The following is an 18,202-nucleotide window of genomic DNA, read 5'->3' on the forward strand; positions in this document are numbered from 1 at the left end:
CAAACTGGGTTGTGAGGCTGCCATTCACGCCGTTCGAGCCTTCGCGCTCGACCCAAATAACGCGGATTGCATCATAATTAAGCTTGACATTAAGAATGCTTTCAACTCTCTGGAACGCGACACTCTTCTTGCAGAGGTTCGGGAGAAAGCCCCAGCTCTTTACCCTTTCTTGTACCAGTCCTATTCGTCTCCTTCCAAACTCTTCTTTAACGGGTCCCTTATTCCATCCCAGGTCGGTGCTCAGCAGGGGGACCCGCTTGGACCCCTTATCTTCAGCCTGGCTATTCAAAAAGTCATATCTAGATCTCGATCCCCTTTGAACGTGTGGTACCTCGACGACGGCACTCTGGGGGGTAGGCCGGAGGAGGTCGAACAGGACCTGCTTGCGCTCCTTCCACTTTTTCGGGAGCTGGGGCTCGAAGTGAACTCTAGTAAATGTGAGTTTTTTCCTTGCAGTGCCAACTCACAACCTTCCTTCTCTTTGTTTTGTGCCCTACTCCCTGGCCTCAAGGAGTTATCTACCCAGAATTTTAACCTTTTGGGTTCCCCGATGTTCCCCGCAGCTATACCTGAAGCCTTCAAGGTGAGAGAGCAGCTTCTTAGGTCCGCTGGCGAGAGGCTGAAAAAGCTCTCGGCTCATGTGGCACTTACTTTGTTAAGGTCCTGTTTTGCCGTTCCCAAGGTGATGTACTTTCTGCGTACTGTACCTGCCTGGCTGCACCCCGGCCACATGGACTCGTTCGACCTGGTGGTGAAGGAATGTGCTGAGGGTGTGCTGAATGTCTCTCTGAATTCAAACCAGTGGGACTTGGCTTCGTTGCCTATACGGAGTGGCGGTATTGGCATACGGCGCGTGCGGGATGTGTGCCTTCCGGCTTTCCTGGCGTCGGCGGCGGGGGCCGTGGACCTTGTCACTAAGATTTTATCGTTAGATGGTGGCAAGGCAGAAATACCTTTCGCTTCCGATGCGTTGTCGGCCTGGGAGGCTCTCAACCCGGGTGCGTCAGTGCCTGAACAGCCGTTCCGTCAGCGCTTGTGGGACGAGGTCGGGATTAAGCGTCTGTTTGACTGTCTTTTAGGCAAAGCTTCTGGTGCGGATAGAGCCAGACTGAACGCGGCTTTGGCGCCAGAATCTGGGGCTTGGTTGCACGCCCTTCCCTCCCCGAACTTAGGCACCCTGCTCGACAATGACTCGTTGCGGGTGGCCGTTGCTCTTCGTCTGGGCTGCGATGTTTGTCAACCACATCTATGCATCTGCGGGTCCATGGTGGAGAGCAACGGGCACCACGCTTTGAGCTGTTGCCGATGCGCGGGGAGGTTTCCACGCCACCACGCGTTGAACGACATTGTTCGAAGGGCGCTGGTGTCAGCCAACGTCCCGTGTGTGCTGGAGCCGCCGGGCCTTAGTCGGTCAGATGGCAAAAGGCCGGACGGTTTGACTCTGGTGCCGTGGGAGAAAGGAAAGTGCCTTTTGTGGGACGCCACCTGCGTCAGCACATTTGCCGCCACGCACCTTGGCCGCACTGTGCGGTCGGCAGGTGCAGCCGCTGAGCAGGCGGCGTCCCTAAAAAGGGACAAGTACTCGGGGCTAACGAACTACTTGTTCGTCCCCTTGGCTGTGGAGACTTCTGGGTGTTGGTGCGCGGAGGCGAAAACTTTTCTCGGGGAGCTGGGGCGTCGCCTGCAGCAGAGGGGTCTCGACCCCCGCTCCGGATCGTTCCTAGCGCAGAGGTTGTCCATCGCGGTTCAACGCGGTAACGCAGCAAGTGTGATGGGCACCTTTGCGCCGGGGGCGATGCGGGGTGGGTTATTTGATTAGTTTTTATAGGTTAGTTTGGGTTTAGTTGTAATTTATAGTTTTAGAGTTTACTGATAGTTTATTTCTTAGTTCTTAAGTGAAATTGACATTAATGTAATTCTCGCTTATTAATTAAATGTAAAATACCTAATTAAAAAAAAAATAACAATAAAAAAATTTTGAATATTTAATTACCTTCTGCATAATTCGATAAATGGACGAGGTACATGAGAAACTACTTCTGTGACGTCACTTATCGAATAACAAGTGGCATGATCAACCAGTTGCCAGGTAGAAATGGGTATAAAAGGGACCGACCGATCCATTATTCCTCATTCTGCATTCTGCAATCATTCTGCTTTGAGCATTCTGCTTTGCCCTGCAGCACTGAGTTAATCATCGCCAAAGGAATATTGAAAGTTAAGTAAATACTATGTTGGTAATTATTGTAATAATTATGTACTTACTTGATTAATTAATTAATAATTAATTAAATAATCTCTTACTGAATTATAAACTAATAGTGGTTGTATATATTAGTTGTTGATGATAAGGTGAATAAATTGTATTATTCAATTTAATAAAACAGTTTTATTTTCAATTACATCTGTTTATTATTTTATTTATCTTGCTTAAAACTTAAATAGTATCCAGTTATTGATTTAGCAGTTTTACATAATTATGAATCAAGGTAAATAAATAACATCCTGACAAGTTTTACCTTGGAAGTAATATTTACTATAAACATTTGAGTTTTTAATATTTAATATTTAAAAAAAAAATATTCATTTATCTAACATCAGAAGTGGGATTGTATCCAGCTACACTACATATATACTTATATAATTTCAGACGAATATGAAACCTGTGGCTTTCCACAGCAGCACGGATGTGGATCCTTCTGAAAGCTGTCTCCGGTGCTCACGGAAGAGACAAGAACATCGCTTTTTCCGCCTTTGACCCCGCTACAAGCGACAGTGGAGCAGATTCCTGGTGTACCACGAAGCTATCGTCAAGCAGAAAGATATGTAGCAACTGTTATATGTTTAAAACAATGTGCAATTATTCGTCAGATTGGCCGAGCGATTTTTGGAAAGTTTATCAAACAGTAAGCTATGTACATGTTATGTAGGTAAATGTTTTATTTTTGGTATTTTATTTTGGCATTTATGATTCTTTGTTTCTGATAGACTAATTGGGTATCCGCTGGTTGGTCATATACTTGGTGTCAATTGTCTCACTAGCAGCGGGTGAATGTAATTGGCATGTCTAGGTATTTGGCAATACCCTCACAACACTTATTTGGTATCCGCTGGTCGGTCATATACTTGGTGTCAATTGTCTCACTAGCAGCGGGTGAATGTAATTGGCATGTCTAGGTATTTGGCAATACCCACATATTCGCTGGTTTGAATAATGATAACATGTCTATTCAAGCAGATCATATATTGATTACACAATGTGTGTAAGTTAGCATTCTTTACTTATTTACTTTTTTTTTTGTTTCATTTATTTGCTTACGTTTATGTACATAGTTGTCTGGTCTTTAAGTAACAATATCATTGTCTCAATAAATGATAACCATATCAGTTGTGGCAATAAATAAATACATTTGTATCCTTGTAAATTGATCCTATTTTGTACTTCGGGAACGAAGTACATGTCAGTATGGCCGTGTTAGAATATTGTTATTCTATGTACAAATTGTATTACGTATTAAACTGACCTGTTTCTCTTTGACGTTCAATGTTGATAATATATTACACTATTTAAACACTTAACACAACATTACGTGAATTTTGCAGAATTTGCTATTTATGTGGGTAGGTACGATACGAAACCACCGTTGACAAGAGAAACAGTAAGTCTGTTAAGTTACTACTTAAATTTGTAAACTACTTTGAAATAATTATATTTTGAATTAATATTACTGATTAATAATTATGTATAACGGAGTTTATTGAAAATATATTCTAATAGTTTTATTCTGCATAATTCGATAAATGGACGAGGTACATGAGAAACTACTTCTGTGACGTCACTTATCGAATAACAAGTGGCATGATCAACCAGTTGCCAGGTAGAAATGGGTATAAAAGGGACCGACCGATCCATTATTCCTCATTCTGCATTCTGCAATCATTCTGCTTTGAGCATTCTGCTTTGCCCTGCAGCACTGAGTTAATCATCGCCAAAGGAATATTGAAAGTTAAGTAAATACTATGTTGGTAATTATTGTAATAATTATGTACTTACTTGATTAATTAATTAATAATTAATTAAATAATCTCTTACTGAATTATAAACTAATAGTGGTTGTATATATTAGTTGTTGATGATAAGGTGAATAAATTGTATTATTCAATTTAATAAAACAGTTTTATTTTCAATTACATCTGTTTATTATTTTATTTATCTTGCTTAAAACTTAAATAGTATCCAGTTATTGATTTAGCAGTTTTACATAATTATGAATCAAGGTAAATAAATAACATCCTGACAAGTTTTACCTTGGAAGTAATATTTACTATAAACATTTGAGTTTTTAATATTTAATATTTAAAAAAAAAATATTCATTTATCTAACACGTGCGTAACTTACTTTCTATGCGTCTCGCTCGTACTGGCATCCTATTAGTGCGAGCGAGATGTATAGAAAGTAAGTTACGAAGACGTAAGCGAATATGTAGTGTCAAACTCGTGGTATGGCTACAGTTGTACTTCATCGAATTGGTGATTTCGGAAGGAAATGCTTGATTTGCTTAAGACAATACCCAAATCACCATACTTGTGCCTTTGCAAAAATTGAGGAGTTCCCTCAGTTCTTCATTGATCCCATCATCAGAACAGCACCAGATTAATGTGGGACACCCTTGGAGGCAGTTGCATTCAAACAAAAAGAATTGCTCAAATCGGACCACGGGTCTCGGAGTAATCGCTGAACGTCCTACATTTTAAGAAATCGTCATGATTATCATCAAAATAATCATCATCATCAGGTCCACTTCATCGAATTTGTGGTTTTCGAGAGAAAATGCTCGAGTTGCTTAAGAAAACACCCAAATCACCATACATGTGCATTTAAAAATTGAGGAGTTCCCTCAATTCCCATCCCATCATCAGAACAGCACCAGATTAATGTGGGACCACCTTGGAAGTACCTTCTTTCGAACAAAAAAAGAATTACTTAAATCGGACCACGGGTCTCGGAGTAATCGGTGAACATACATAAAAAAAACATAGCCACAACCGAATACAGAACCTCCTCCTTCTATGAAATTGAAGTCGGTTAAAAATGGATTGCATTAAACTGACGTAGTGTTAGCAAGTATTAGGTAAGTAATGTTTATGTAACGTGGAATTCTACGCACTTACACATAGGGACTTAAAAGAACGACTGAACTAAGTTTAATGTTTTTCCCAGTTTCCACCTTGCTCGTAAAGCAAATTTAATAAGCCCCCATTCACACGAGAGCTTTTTCAACGCGCGTTAAAAAAGCGCTTGAATCTGTCCGCACTCTAAATTCGATTTAACGACCAAGGCTTAAAGTAGAAAATCCAACAACGCTTGATAAAAAGCGCCACCGCTGTCGTGTGAATAAATACACATGCATCCATTTGTGTCATTCAAACGCTTTTTTAACGCGCGTTGTAAAAGCGCCCGTGGGAATGGGGGCTAACGCCTTTAATTTTTATACGAGCAATTTTGAGGACCAAAAGCTAAGTATCTCGGCAAGTAAATACCTACTTCTGATGTTATCATAATCTGAGAGTAAAGTAAATTAGCAGGAAACTAAAAAAGCTAACATTGTACCTAATTGTAAATGTAGGTATGTAACTCTACTAATCAAAGAAGTGCCTGAATACAATCCAATCGATCTGCTGTGATTATCCAGCTCAAACTAGCACATCAGAAATGTTACTGAAACCTTAAACTCGGAGCGACTCGGAGATCGATCCTCGTAAAATTCGAGCCAAATAAACTTGACATAAAAGCTTTTACATCACACTATCATATGAGATACGTAGACTTTAGTTTACAACTATGTATGTTACGTGCTAACCTACATGCCTGTCTTTAGCAAATGACAAATATTGTCGTTGCATAAATTTTGTATACTCTGCTAGGAAAATAAATATCAACGGGATTGGCGGGGCGAAGTGTTATAGATGGCGCCAGCATATGTTCCCCCTATCATGCTTACGAATAGTGTCAAATAAATCCTTCTTTTTTTGTAATTTTATGGCTTTGATGCCCTTTAAGCCAAATCCCACAGAACAAAACTAGAAACAGGAAAAATTTATGCTGGGGAATATCTATTTTATTTATTTATTTATATAGCCCTTTATTCTGAACATGATTGTTGGTTTTTAGTTTTGAATGTTTATATGAAGTCTCTTGGTTCAGTGTGCCTGTCGGCAAAGGCCTCCTCCAACTCCTTCCAGTATTTCCTCTCTCTTGCCACCCTTGTCCAGAGTGGTCCCACTGTGAGTATAATTTCGTCTTCCCATCGTGTTAATTGAGGGCCTTGCGATCTTGATCCATCTGTAGGGTGCCACATGAGAATTCTTTGGCTCCACTTCTCTGTTTTGCATCTTATAGTGTGGCCTGCCCACCTCCATTTTTGCATGTCTATGTGGGTGAGGATGTCTGTCACTTTTGTTCTGGTTCTTATGTCAGAGCTGCGGTTTCTATCCTGTAATTTTACACCGAGCATGCTCCTCTCCATAGCTCTCTGGCACTTTGCAAGTTTATCTCGTTGTTTTTTAGTAAGAGACCAAGTTTCGCAGCCATAGGTTAGACATGGAAGCACACATGTGTTAAAAGTTTTGCTTGGGGAATATCTATACCAACCTTTAATAATTGCCTTCCCCATTACAGCAGATGCTTACCTATGTACGTAGATTTCTTACGGGGAAGATTGGTCTGACGTCACATGTCGAATATAGGTAATGACTCGACACATCTCCGAACACATCACCACAAGCGTGACGCTAATGATCACCATGACTCTGTATTATTAATACTAGTGGCTCTGTGAGCTGTAGACCTCGCGAGCAGAGCTTGAAATAACATGGTGCTAAGAGCTTTAAATACACCGTGTGTTTTTTGATTGCCGTTAATTTCAAGGGTGCATTCCTGAGCTTAAATCAAGTAACTTTCTCAAAGACACCGATGTTCTAATTAAGTCCATTTCGGAGATAATCCATAATTTATTTTTTTACTATAAGGCCTCTACAAGCGTGTACACTTGCCTTAGGGCCGGCTTACATATTGATTAGTGTTTAGAATGAGTTCATACATTTGCTACTAAACTTAAGTACAATCTCGGTCGATTGATGTACGAAATGACATTGATATGTCACAGATTTCAATTGTTTGGTTGAGTTAAATGTAATGCCCGTGTTACAACAACGCTATATGCTACATTTAATTACTTTTTAAACAAAAAAAAACAAAAAAGAAAACAAAAAAAAATGTTTATTTTGAAAATTAACTATGCCATTTAGTTCTTATAAACGTACTTAACTATACCCCGAAGTTAACGGAATTCAATAAAAACACGGTGTATAGTAAATTAAAGAAAAACAATACGAAATTTATGTGTAAAAAAATACAAAAAGTTATAATATCCCAGCATACAATTACTGGGGATCGAACCCAGACCCTCTGTGCAAACAGAAAAAGCGAACGTTTACAAACTGAGCCAAATAGTTCTTAGATGGGTTGACGAAATTTAGCTACTCCTTCTCAAATTAAAATTAGTTAAAATTAAATATCTAAATACCGCCTAAACCAGCGATAATTTTTTTCTGCATTTTTTGCTATTAACTCTGTAAACATGTTTCAAAAAGAAAAAAGTCTTATGATATCGATACGACTATTTGTTTAGGCGCCAGGTATCACGACTCCGCCATTTTTAAAAATTTCCAAAAACCGGATTGACAAAAAAATTTTATTTAGTCATAAAATTCGGTCACAAAATTTCACGAGAATCGGTTAAGAATTGCGACCTGTAGAGGAGAACATCCGGACATACGAAAGCAAAATGCCCGAGTCAAAACGTAGACCTTCGCTTCGCTTCGGTCAATTAAATATTACAAAAAAATGTTTTTAGGCCATGTGGACATATAATTTCCACATTACGTACGGTACGGAAGTATTTCGTAATAACGTCTGTTATTGATTTCCTCAATCCCTAGCCTTTTTACTAGGGGGACAAAATTTTACAAAAGTTTGCTAAGTTTTATGATTAACCCCCATATATATTCGACTGCCCTCTGAAAATAGGAATCAATATGCGTGCTATTTCTACTCCTTTTTACAGAGTATATAGTAGTAGTTTATGTATTTTTGATAAAGGATGAGTTCACTTCACACGTCTAGAGACATAAATATTAATATCAACATTTCCACATGACTAATTTTAGGTACGTTGTAACTAGACGCACTAGCTGCGGGCTTAGCAAGGTTATATCATATTGCGCGTGGAATCTACTGTCGTCTTTTAACGATAGTCGTATTTTTATCGTTTTGCTGAACATGGTTACGGGCTACGATAAGAATACCACGTCGATATCGTATAAAGTTATCCACTATCATTCGTAAGTGACCACGATTGTCTATGCCTAGAGTTTATGAAAAATCCATTTAATGCCTGGCTTTATTAAAATGTCGGACGTGTGTCGGACGATGTTTGAAAACGAATAGTTAGTTTTATTACTACACTTCCAAATTGAAAAATGTTTAAATGAGTGACAGCTTTATACAAATTGACTTACATTATAACATGCACGGATAATCGTGTTTTCTCAACTGACAATTCACTTGACATTGACAAGCATCGCGTACGCGCATGATTCAGTGAATTTAGTGAACATACAAACTAAGTCGAAGAAAAATACTGATTTGCTGTGTGAACTAAAGGAAATGCCACCCAAAATGTAAGTTTCTCTAATTTATTTATAGAAAAAGTTATAGTTCGTTTGATCATTAACTGGTTTTGTCATGAATATGTTTAATTTCAGACGATGCTTCGGCGCACAAGAAAATGCTAGCCAAATATATATAACTCAGCATCCCCTGTTCGCCTACACCTACAGGGAGATCCATGAGCCTCTCGGAAGCCAGAGATACAAAATGCAATGCTTCACATTGCACATAACTTCTAAGATCCAGAAGAAAGGATTGAAGATGTAAGTACACCTTTCCTAAACTAAAATCATGAAAATTTTCTGGTGCCTTTTAATATTATTGACACTTATTATCTATTTCTTCTCATTCTATCTATTATGTTCTACTAAGTGACAAAAGTTTGTTAAAAACCTGTTCTATCACTACTATAATTTCAGGAAGTTGATTTGGCAAAAATGATGTGTAAAAGTTACACTACAACACTACCTATGCATACATTTATTCACACTGCATAAAAAGTGCATACGCATTCTAACAAATATTAACATCCTTGAAACCCGTAGACCTCACTTTAAAAAAAAATTTTTTTTTACTCTGTATATTCTAGAAGCTAGTTTTGTAGCAAGAATAAAAGTTTATTGACAAAGAAAAAGACACACTTTATGCCATAAATCTAACACATAAAGATAAAATATTATTAATAAGTATTTAGTTTTTATGCCTGTTCCGGATGTGAACTCCCGCTCACTTAAACTTTAAGTCCTTCCTCTTTATAACCGTTTTATGTCTAATTGTTTTGCCGTTCAGGCAACCTATCTATGGAATGCACTCCCTCTACCTGTAAGACAAGCCCCAAGAAAATTTGTTTTTTGAGTAGTCATGCTCGGTAGTCATCTGCTAAATGTCTCGTCTAGTGTCTATCATCCCATATACATATTAGTACATTTATTTTTATAACATATATGTATGTTTATGTTAGTATGTATATCTAAGATATACCTATTGCATTTGCTTTTTGATTGGTTTTTGCACCAACCTTTAGTGTTTATATGTGACGTCCCACGGGTAAATGTACCTTATGGCGGTTGGCGCTTACTCTATTAACTATTAACGCCGCTCCAATATTATTGCGGCGCTATGCGACGTAAGCGCCAGCCGCCATAAGGTACCTTTTGCCGTGGAACGTCACATATTTGTTTCTATGGTTGACTAGTAGGTGGTAGATAATGCCTTTTGGCATTAAGTTCGCTATTTTTACGTAATTATATATGTTTGTGCAATAAAGTTTATAAAATAAATAAAGTAGCCATACCCACAAGTAACTTACAAATTCCCTGCAAGAGTTAGGCCGGCGCCCCACTGCTGCGCACGCTATGTGCAAGATAGGGAAAGCTGGAAGTTACTCCACCGACAAGTTACTTAGTAACTCTTAAGTTAATGATGATGATCTTCTTTTCCAGGGTCCGTCGGGCCTGGGCATTATGATCATCGAGGGGCGGCACACGGAAGCCGGCCGAGGAATCTTCGTCTCCGACTTACAAGAAGGCAGCGCTGCCGAACAGGTGACTGGCAATTGTAATTAAGTAATTGTCATAATATTTGGATAACCGACCTTTATCTTTCTTTTATTTGAGGGAAGATAAAATTCAGATAGATTGAGTGCGATATATATTGTAGAGCAGGGGCCCATTTCTCGGACGGTATTAGGCCGGAGCCCCACTGCTGCGCACGCTATGTACATGACCCACGTTCCTATACAAAATTTTTACACAAATTCCTTCCATCAAATTCCTATACAAAAAGGTTTGTATTAAAACGTGGGCCGTGGATGTAGCGTGCGCAGCAGTGGGGCGCCGGCCTTATTCAATACAAATAAATTGTATTAGTACCTATTCTACTAAGATTATAAAATAATATAATACCTACTAGTACAATATTCTTACTTATAATATGTAATATAGGAATACTAGGAACAGTTATGTTAGCACTAAAGCTGGCCATATACATTTGACAGCTAAGTTTGACCCACTTCCCGATTTCCAATTGAAATGAAATTTTGCATACTTACATAACAATATGTAAATCGGATGACAATTGCAATATTATGATGACATGGAGCCTATCTGATGATGGAGATATGAGGTGGCCATGGGAACACTGTGATAAAACAACGCAAACTAATTGTGCTTGGTGTTGTTAGAATGGACTCTGAGTCTGAGTCTGAGTCTTAGTGAGTATTAGTTGCCTGTTGAAAGAAAAGTACAGTCAGCGATAAAAGCTTATACCAAAAATGATATTTTTGCTAAAAACTTATTTATATTGTTAGGGCTTGGGAGTAGAAGCTGGTTTCTTTACTGCTGGCAGCTGGAATATTTTTTTTTGTGTTTGGTAAAATGGTTTATTGTACCTATACCTGACTATGGGAATGATTTTAGCAGCCTATGTAAGTGTGTGGGTATGTTTGTGTCGTATAGAATATCGTGGTACAGAACTACACTTGATACATAATACAACTTTAATAACGGATAAATAATTACTAGAACAAAATTCAATTTATTTTCAATCGATAATTCTTACAACTGTAACATAAAAATCCCCCTGGCTTAAAAACGAGAGCTTTCTAAAAGTGACATTAATTTCACATAATTTGGCAATGAACCGCTGTAAGTACTAGCCTGCGCCTGACCTCATCTAATATAATTTGTTTCTGTTTCAGTCATGACATATTGGAGGCTTGAAAGTGCACATACCCATACATTGGACGTTAAGCTCAACGAGACCATGCGATGCATCTCAGGCACTATCCGATCTACAACCGCCACTGGCTGCCGGCATTGAGTCACATTTAGTGTCCGACCGAAGGTTCGGTTTCGGTTTCGGTTTCGGCCAGTTTCGGCCAAAAAATCATGTTTCGGCTGGAGTTTCGGTTTCGGCCAAAAACCGGCCGAACCTTTCGGCCGGGCCGAAACATACGAAATGGTACTTCGGACAAAGACCATGTTGGGGAATAAGTAGGACAACAATATGAATACCTACATATACTGATTCATGTATAGGTATAGAAATTAATTGGTTTATTATAAAATACAATTCCGGTCGACGTTCCACTGGACGGTCGACGCAGTCTTAAGAGGCTGTCAATACCTATAACGCGCACACTGTCTAATTGTATCGGAGTGAATGAGATAGCACTGTCGCATGTTACTGGGCCCTGGGCAAGAGAATAATAAGAAAACTCATCATCTTCCTCGCGTGAGACCGGAATTTTTGCCGAGTCGTGGCAATGGGAATGGGAGCCTGGGGTCCAATTGACAACTAATCCCAAGAATTGGCGTAGGCACTATTTTGTACGAAAGCGACTGCCATCAGACTGATATTCTAACCCAGAGAGTAAACTAGGCCTTATCGGGACTAGTCCGGCTTCCTCACGAGTACTCACGACATTAGAACCGTTTAATGGTGATTTTAAGCAGGGCCGGATTAAGCATGTCGGGGCCCCCAGTATCAGGTCGGCCCGAGTCGAACGATGTCTTTTTCGCTCTTATTCACTTATTCAGTCATTTTCCTACATACCTCTAATGGCAAATTTTAAGCGAGGCTAAAGGCTACGCTCAACTAGTGCTGCAAAGTTGATTTTCTCAATAGTTTATATTTTGCGAGGCTGAACAGCTGACAATTGATTAAAACGAAGAAAAAACTCTTAAAAGTGTCCCTAGTACAGTTTATCATACGAATGCTCTACCTTAGTTAGCCTCACTTTTTACCTCAATTTACCATTGGTTTGTGTTCCACATGTCATCTACATCAGCTTAGCATTTAGCCTCGCTGCGCCATGCTCGGCCTGCGGTCTCGCGTTTTAATACAATGGACATTGGTTGGAGTCTGTGCTCAACTACTTATCCTGAAGCCTGAAGCACTGCTTTAACTTCGCATGAAAGTTCGCCTGACTGGGGAACTTCGGACTATTAGGCCCAGTTGAAGATCGGTACCCGGCCTTGCGATATTTGTCAACAAAAAATTTCGCGCTCGCTGCGCTCGCGTTTATGGTTGGTTTTTTAGTTGACCCTATATCTACATGTTAGTTTGACTGGTGAATGAATAGAGTTAGACCAAGAAAATTCTACAATGATTTTGATAGCAGTGCAACCAGTGCAAATGTTATTTATACGTCATAATTTAATAGAAGTTTTGACGTTAAAATAACACTTGCACTGCGTGTGTTATCAAAATCGTTGCAGAATTATCTTGGTCTAACTCTAGTAATTTTCTTAAAAAACTTAAGTAACATCAATTTCAAGGACATTGGGTGTTGACAGCCCCATAATATGTGTGTAAAAGCGGTTTTATGACATTTTTTCAACGATTTTAACAAATCTACAAAAGGTTCGGTTTCGGTTTCGGTTTCGGCCGAAACTAGAGCCAAAGCCGAACATTCGGTTTCGGTTTCGGTTTCGGCAAAAAAACATGTTTCGGTCGGACACTAGTCACATTGCCCCTCCTCACATCCGACGACTCAAGGCGTTGAAGAGGGAGGCTGAGAATATCACGAATAACCCCACCCTGACCCTGTGCTACAGCTGGGAGCCTGAGCAGCTTTAATATTTCGGATAGGTGGATAGCGGAATGGTCAGCTTCGGCAGCTCGGAGTTGCTGTATATCTGACCCAACTAAAAAACCAAAAGGGTTTGACCTTCCTCGGAAAATCTGGTGCCGCCTGAGAACCGGACACTCATACCCTGGGCCTGTTGAGGACCTGAAGACCGTGACACCTGACTTGGTTGCTTAGCTTGGCAACCTCAAGGCTACACTCTGAATGCCACTTTATTGGAGCATTCCACGAGCTGTCCCGTACAAACGCATTTTATTTCCTGTGTTGCGACTTTTTTTTTTCGCCATTTAAAGCAAGCGAATAATTTTCCGTGCATGTTTGACCATTTGTCATAGAAAAGGAAACTCTTATACCTGCAAATCTCCAGAAAATCTGCATTTCTACGGGACAAACGGTAGTCAATTTCATGGAATGCTCCATTGCCAAAACATGATAAGTTGATGGCAGAAAAAATATTAGGAATACAAACCATATACCTACATATAAATTCTATGTTAAGTATGTACTAAGTTATTCTAGGTTAAGTACTAACTTATTGTCTACTCTATACATAGGTAATTACATTTAGCAAGACATGTTGGCCGTGGGTACCAAGCTCAGCATGTGCTAGACTGGCGTCCAGCGCTGGTTTTCAGTTTGGCCCCTTTTTGTTGGAGGTCTGAGAGGAATGTTGATCTTTTCTACACCGTTAAGCATTCTATTTATATTGGAAACGAAACTTATAGATGAGCAGTTATGAAATAGCAATAAATGTGCCCCGGGCGACGTCCAAGGGGGGGCGCCAAAATGGGCTAAAGACTACCTCTCCGCCTTGCCAAAGGCAGCAGGGAAACTTTTGTCAGTCCTATTTACCACCACTGTGAAGTGTGAAATGCGGATGGTAATCTGGCCCACAGCGCAAAGGGAGAAAGACGATCTTTTAGGAACTCTTTTTGCATCGAACTCGATCTTGAAAGACGACGGTAGCGCCCTACCGCCCACCATCCCGTAGTGTGAATACTCTATGCCAGAAACTTCTATCAAGCAGAGGGATATTCGGCGGGAGTTGCTATGTTTTCGTTTTATAAGGCGAGCGGGCCAAGTGCTTCAGAGTTGTGTCCAGTGTTAGCGCGTCTTTTACGTTAGGGGTCTCCTGTCGAAGTTACCATCTTATGGACTGTCCAATAGACTACCTATGCAAGTGGATCGCTAGCCCTTTATCCGGCTGGCGCATATGAGCCGTAGTTGACGGAACCTGATGCTTCAATAGCTGCTGCTGCATATCTGTGACATGTTGTCTATCGACGACATTCATCGATATGTGGACTACTGAGGATTCCTATACACTATACAGGATGGCTAAAAAATAATTACATTCCCGTTGCCAGGGAGGTTTTGGGATTATACTGAGCAACTTTTGCTACGGGCTAGGGGTTGGTCCCATTTCGTTAGTTCATTTCGTTTCGGAGAGGGGGGGGGGGGGCGCAAATTTGGTGCCTGCCCCGGGCGCCATATCCTCTAGCTACGCCACTGCCCTCGCTCCGAGACGTTCCTGGTACAAAAGCTGTTCATAGTAATCCAGCGATAAAGCTGCTGGCATGATGGGCACTTTCACACCGGGTACGGCAGTGAATGATTTGTTTGTACACCTACATTTAATGTGTAAATAAACTTTGTTTAATTTTTTGGCAATAGTTGTTTTATTTACGCATTTATAATATTCTCTCTAGCACAGAGCCGAAATTGTTAACTTATCTATAGAGTTTAGTAAACAAAAAAAGACTTGACAACACCACAAGTGACGAGAATTGTCATTCTTGTATCTACCTAAATGGAATTTAACATAGTTTTTAATATTCAACATTAGTTATTGGCGTATTGAGTCTGACCGCAGTTATAGTCACTAAAGTAGACTTATTAGCATAATAGAGCATTTAGGAATATTTTTATTTGACCTTTTGACCGCCAGACTCACTAGACGTGTCGTTAAGACGCGCCTTTTCATACAAACGTAGTCCACATTTTTCTCTCTGGATAATAACATTAAATATTTTGATACAATTTGTTGTATATCATATCAACATCAACTACAGCCATGCCCCTACATTTGTTCTTTTTTTTATTTTATTTTAATTATTATAAGAGTTAGGAGCATTTAAAAATTTGTATGAAATCTGTCTTCCGCTCCTAATTTTTACAATAATCAAAAATTCGAACGTAGGGGCATAGCTTTATGGTTAATATACATTAAATTATGTAAAAATATTTTCCATAATGTCAATATCCAGAGAGGAAAATGAGGACTACGTTTGTATGGAGAAGCGGAAGCGGCCATCTCCCTTTCCTCTTAAGTAAGAACGTGCCTAAAATGTTTTTATTACCTATGCTTTCATTGTACTATACTGCATATGAGTCGGATTTTACGTTTAGAAGCTATATATCACAAATTTTGTACGCATAAGGCTAAAATGAAAAATAAGAATAAATGACACCTACATTGAAGCATGCCCGGGAATGGTGTTCTGTGTGAAGATTATCCGTCTTGAATGTTTACTAGTCTCTACTTGTATAGAAATATAGGTAAATTAGGTAGGTATTTGTGTGATAGTAAAACATAGTAATAGGCGAAATATGTATTTATTAAGCTTATTAAGAGCCGGTTTTGTGTATGCTTGCATGCTTAGGAAGTTTTTTAGGAGCGTCTTCTCTAATTTTTCCCTTGATCCACGAGACGTTTTCTGGAAGAAAAAGAAGGAAATAAGTAAAAGTAGGTTCATGTGGCAGCGATGGAGTAAGTATTTTCACATGAGTGCAGTCTAGTGCACTCAAGATATATACTAAACAATCGCCAGGAATAATATCCATTAAACAAGGCAGCACATTAGAACTAGGTGCCTTAGTTAAACCTAATAAGTATTGTATTCCCAGATTATATATGCCAGAGATAACTACTTATCATACATAACTATCAAACAATAGGTAGGTACATATCTCAATGCACAATACAGCCGCACTCATACTTATTCAAAAAAGTAAAAGTTACTAAGACATTCCTTGTGGAAAGTCACAGTTTAATACTTAATTCAGTAAGTCAAAAGAACTTACCTTCTGTTTACAGCATCTACAAACTGCTTGAGGTTCAGGCTTACAGTAGTGTGGCCAATCCAGTAAGTAGTGCTCCAATGGACAAGCCATGATCTTGACTAGTCCCACGTTGGTAGTTGCCATCAGCTAGCAGGTGTAACTGTTACACACCAGCAGCTGCTGCTGCTGCTGGTGGTGTAGGTGTGCTGCTGGTGTGGTGTATACTGTTAGAACCTAAAACAAATAAGTACCTAATTAAAGTACCGGCCAATAATATATCACCTCCATGCTTTTACGGTATAACTTTTTTTATATTTGTGAGTGACTTCCACAGCTTTAGGTAGTTTAGTAGTATTCCTTGTCCAGCGATGAGAAAAATTGGTCTATGTAATGATTTTTTCATAGAGGTTTTTTGTTTTAATGTATGGTCAACTTCATTATTTTTAAAGAGCTTTTTTAGTAATATGCTGAGTCTCTTATTGTAGTTCACAGTATTTCAGTATTCATAATATCTTATACCTTTAAACGAGCAATTCTTGTATATTTATTTATTTATATGTATATATATTTCGGGGATATCGGAAACGGCTCCAACGATTTCGATGAAATTTGCTATATGGGGGTTTTCGGGGGCGAAAAATCAATTTAGCTAGGTCTCATCTCTGGAAAAACACGCATTTTTGAGTTTTTATATGTTTTCCGAGCAAAGCTCGGTCTCTCAGATATTATTTATATAAAATGACTAGTAAAATATGAAATCTACAAACTAACCTACTACAAGTTCATACAAAAACACACAAAGGTGATATGTTATTGACCGGTACTGTAAATCTAATTTTGTCAAGTAGATTTTCCCCCTTAGGTTCGGAGGTTAGGATATGAATGTTGAAGTAAATAGTAGCTTAAGTAACCTCTGTTAGTAGGTTAGTAGCATAAGTAAGAGATTGTACAACAGATATCTTAACATACTAACTTTTACATATAATAATGAGGCCGGTACCTAGTATTGAAGAGTTTAGTAGCATTGTCATTAAGACGTCTGTTTTACATAGAATCAATGATTTCAAATATAATAGGGTCTATGCATAGAATACATATTAACTTTATAAGAAACACTGCAATTTTATAGCTTTACCTTTGAGATGTTTTGGTAGGTAACCCATCACCGTTTTGAAGCTCGGCGTTAAATTCGGCACATAAGTAAATGCACTGCACACTCCTTACGCACTCTGTAAATATGCCGAAACTCTTCGTCCGTCATATCAAATGGGCTGCAAGTGTTTCTTAAAGCTGTTTACGATATTTTTCTTCAACAGCAGCCGCGAGTAGGAATAATAAAATTTGACTTCCCTGCGAAGAAAATATTGACAATATTATATACAGCGGAACATTGTAACTAATAACTCTCAATATAATCATAGAAAAACTGATATTTACCTGTAATTTATACCTTAAAATATGATTATTCACTACTTTTGCTTTCACGACAAGGCTTATCGTCATCTAAGAAGCACGTAGTTAAAATTAACTAAGTTGAACTGTCAAAATGGGACAATCTGTCAAATTATCCACATCTTATCCAACGACCATGTTATGCAAATTGTCTTCTATCATCTACCGCTGTCAAATGTGGATAACTCCATATATCGTCTGCAACCATAGTATGGACGATAAAACCGACGATAACGGCCGTTTTATCCACACCTATTGCGTGATAACTACCTTGTCGTACAACCTTGCTAAGCCCGCTGCGGGCTTAGCAAGGTTATATCATATTGCGCGTGGAATCTACTGTCGTCTTTTAACGATAGTCGTA

General features: G+C 39.0%; 1 long non-coding RNA gene across 2 annotated transcripts; it reads left to right on the top strand.

Moving 5' to 3' along the window:
- The first annotated feature begins 8,304 nt into the window (after window positions 1-8,304).
- Window positions 8,305-11,559, top strand: LOC134789520 (uncharacterized). 2 transcript variants are annotated; one of them, XR_010144084.1, is made up of 4 exons: window positions 8,305-8,743; window positions 8,828-8,995; window positions 10,175-10,276; window positions 11,431-11,559. It is a non-coding gene; the product is annotated as an uncharacterized LOC134789520 (long non-coding RNA). The 2 variants fall into 2 exon arrangements; XR_010144083.1 differs by having other exon boundaries at window positions 8,305-8,995.
- Window positions 11,560-18,202: the final 6,643 nt, after the last annotated feature.

The sequence above is a fragment of the Cydia splendana genome, chromosome 4, assembly GCF_910591565.1.
Source record: "Cydia splendana chromosome 4, ilCydSple1.2, whole genome shotgun sequence".
NCBI classification, from domain to species: domain Eukaryota; kingdom Metazoa; phylum Arthropoda; class Insecta; order Lepidoptera; family Tortricidae; genus Cydia; species Cydia splendana.